This window comes from Piliocolobus tephrosceles, chromosome 4 (genome assembly GCF_002776525.5).
Source record: "Piliocolobus tephrosceles isolate RC106 chromosome 4, ASM277652v3, whole genome shotgun sequence".
Taxonomy (NCBI): Eukaryota; Metazoa; Chordata; class Mammalia; order Primates; family Cercopithecidae; genus Piliocolobus; species Piliocolobus tephrosceles.
In genome coordinates, this window is record NC_045437.1 from 102,596,223 (window position 1) to 102,600,060 (window position 3,838).

At 37.0% G+C, this 3,838-nt stretch overlaps 1 pseudogene; it reads left to right on the top strand.

Annotated features, from left to right (window-relative positions):
• The first annotated feature begins 1,516 nt into the window (after positions 1 to 1,516).
• LOC111542628 lies at positions 1,517 to 1,938 on the top strand (annotated as a pseudogene).
• The last annotated feature ends 1,900 nt before the right edge of the window (positions 1,939 to 3,838 follow it).

A 3,838-nucleotide genomic window follows, 5' to 3' on the forward strand; every position in this document is an offset into this window, starting at 1 on the left:
TATCATCCAGTTGAAATGCATGAACCTTGTTTTGATCTTTATTCAGCAATTAAACTGTTAAAAATTATGAATTAGAAAATGTGGGAATTTGTTGGTATTTACTAATGATCATTGTTCTGCTCTTAAGTATTACAATGTTAGTTTAAAGAATTCTTACCTCGTGAAACATTTTAGGATTAAATGGCACAGATGCTAGAATTTATTTTAAATTAATATTATAGGGGATATCTATTAGGTAAAATAATAATTCCAAGAAGATTGGCTATGATTTAATACTTGCTGAAACTGAAGGACAGATATGAGAATTTGTTGTAATAGTTTTTTTTTTTTTTTTTTTTTTTTCCATTTAGAATATGCCTGAGGTTGTTGTTCATAGTACAAAGACTTTTTTTTTTTTTTACTTTTTCAGATTAGTCCTTATGTTTGTCATTTTTTCCTTTGTTCACACATTAGCAATTTCTTTAGTCAGAATATACTGACAGTAAATTTTCTGTTTTTGTCTAAAATTTGTTTTCCACATTAATCTAAAGATAGTTTAGCTCTCTTTAGTAATACATGGAAAAGAGGAAGGAGAAGGAATTCATTTGCCTGACTTTACTATCTCCAATCTCCACAACTAAAATTTATTCCTCAGAGAGTTAATTCCCCCAAGACTTCTGGATTCTATCATTTATCAGTCACTCAGAAAATAAGATTCTCATTCCAAGTTGTGGTAGTTTGTAGTCAAAAGCAGAGAAGAGTTTGTGGCATGGATGGGACATTTACCCAAATAACTGCAAATAACTTTATGAAGCCAGTAAAATGCCTCTTGGAAAAACTGTCCTAGTATTTTGAATAAATGGGTCGCTTTGGCCTGTGCGTAGGTAATCAATGGCCCCACTTTCTGACAGAGCCAGGAAATAAGGTATTTTGGAGACTTTGAGAAGAGAGGTATTCAACTAGTCTGCAAGTAACTAATCTACATGCACAATTTAAGGAAGAGTCCTTGGCTTTGCTTCCTAGCCTCTAAGACTTTTAAAAGTCTAATCTGGACTGTGTGCAGTGGTTACATGCCTGTAACCTCAGCATTTTGGGAGGCCAAGGCAGGAGGATTGCTTGATGCCAGGAGTTAGAGACTAGCCTGGCCAACATACTGAAACCCTGTCTCTATTAAAAAAATAATAATAATAAATAAGGAAAAAAGAAAAGAAAAACATTAATTAAAACTCTAATCTGACATTTCTAATGAAAAACTCCAACAGAATTAAAAGGAATCTATATGAACAGTCATTTTTCTTGTAATGATCAGACCTTTTCATGTAAATGATCAGGCCAATTTTAATAAAATTAAACTTAGTTTACGTATAAATTACACTTATTTAGATTGTCTTTGATAGAATTGGGGTACTTGAGAGAGAAAAATTACATTTCAAAAGAAAACTATAGTACACCTGTTATTAGATTCTAGCTCATTATTTTTGAGATTGTATTCCTTGTTAGAAATTTGGACTGAGCTCTCTTTGGTCCGTACGTCCAAAATGACAAAGAAAAGAAGGAACAACGGTCGTGCCAAAAAGGGCCACGGCCATGTACAGCCTATTCGCTGCACTAACTGTGCCCGATGCATGCCCAAGAACAAGGCCATTAAGAAATTCGTCATTTGAAATATAGTGGAGGCCACAGCAGTCAGAGACATTTCTGAAGCGAGCATCTTTGATGCCTATGTGCTTCCCAAGCTGTATGTGAAGCTACATTACTGTGTGAGTTGTGTAATTCACAGCAAAGTAGTCAGGAATCGATCTCGTGAAGCCCGCAAGGACCGAGCATCCCCTCCCCGATTTAGACCTGCGGGTGCTGCCCCGCGTCCCCCACCAAAGTCCATGTAAGGAGCTGAGTCCTTAAAGACTGAGACAGACTATTCTCTGGAGAAAAATAAAATGGAAATTGTACTTAAAAAAATAAAAGAAATTTGGACTGAATCTGAATTTCGTACAGTTTCTTCTAATATTTGGATGTGAGCCTACAAACTAATATTCCCAATTTTCTCCAATTTTTCTGACTTGGAACCACTGAAATTAAAACTGTCATTTTTTCCTGAAGCCCTATAAACTAAAACTGGTCAATCTCATATAATCTAGGAGGAAATGATCGTGACAGTTTATGTGTAGACAACTTTTTGTACCATGCAAACTGCAAACTAGAAGTCTGTCAGATTGCCACTACCTTCTTCCCCTCCAACTGAAGACGCTTCACACCCCATCTCAATCGATTGTCCTCAAACTGTATAAGAAACTAGCTTATAGTCTGCTCCAGACCTTAACTTTTATTTTTTTTTTTTTCTGTTTCCATAGGAATGCCTTTTAATAAAGAACCATTTTCCTGTTTGATGTAAAGGTTTAACTTTGATGGGACCCCTGCAAACGCCACTTCCTGAAATGAGATATAACTGTTTAATAGGACTGATGTATTCACAGAAATGGAAGACTGGTTTCATGAGATTTTTTACCACTCAGCTACTAACCTATTTTTTTCTTTTTTCAATCTGCATGCACCAACTCAGCTTTTAGTATGTGAAACTTCTCGGAGAATTTCAGTTAGGGCAATTTTGGGGCACAGAGAATGATATAACTAAGTGTGATGCTTTGGTGTGCTGAACACCTTTAAATTAAGAGAAACTGTAAGGCCTTAGAGGTGCTTAGAAAGTAGCCAAGGACTTTCTAAACTTTTCTTGTTTCTCCCTGCCAAGCTCTGGGAAGGGCTCTATTTCTAAGTTCCCTTATCAGACTGGGAAAAAACTTCTTCCCAAGGAAATGTAATTGGCTGGCTGGGCGCAATGGCTCATGCCTGTAATCCCAGCACTTAGGGAGGCCGAGGTGGTTGGATCATGAGGTCAGCAATTTGAGACTAGCCTGGCCAATACAGCGAAACTCCGTTATCTACTAACACTACAAAAATTAGCGGGGCATGGTGGTGCACACTTGTAGTCCCAGCTACTTAGGAGGCTGAGGCAGAAGAATCGCTTGAACCTGGGAGGCAGAGGTTACAGTGAGCAGAGATTGTGCCACTGCACTCCAGCCTGGGCGACAGAGTGAGACTCCATCTCAAAAAAAAAAAGAAAAAAAAAAAAATGTGATTGTCTTAAAACTCCCTCCCTAGAAATCTCATCAAATAAAGAAAAAACACTGGAGAAAGAAAAAACTATAAGTCCTCACCATGCCCAGATACACTTTTCATCTATTCTTTTGAGGGCAGCTCCAAGAGATTACCTGAGAGGCTTTAACTGCATAATAAGACAACTTTTGTTCACAGTAAAGTTCCAATCCTCACCTTCATGCAATTTGTCACCATCTCCACCAGAAGTCATAGGAACTTTGTCCCAGACCATTGTCTGTTCTCTGGACTTATTCAATTCCTATGGAAATTATTTACCACCCCTCAAAATTGCCTTCATACTCTATTTCCCTCTCCCCTATAAAAGACGGTATTTAAGCCTTAACCATATGGTTTTTCATTGAGTCTCACATTTTAAATGTTTCCTGTGCATACTCAATGTTAAGAAATTTGCATGCCTATTCTCCTGATAATTTATTGTCCTTTTACTTCAGCAGACTAGAACCTTCAGAGAGAAGGGGGAAATTCTCTTCACCTGTACACTGTTTGTGCATGTGTGCTTGGTAGTGGGGAGGGGTTGACCATAAATTAACTATTTCTAGAATAAAGAAAAAAGTAGAAAGCATGAGAACTGTGAGAAACAAATCAACATAAATGATCAATCCAATGAGGCAAATATCCAACCAATAAGAGCTCCAGAAACAATTAAACATGTATAAAGCAGATGAGAAGATATAAGATATAATTT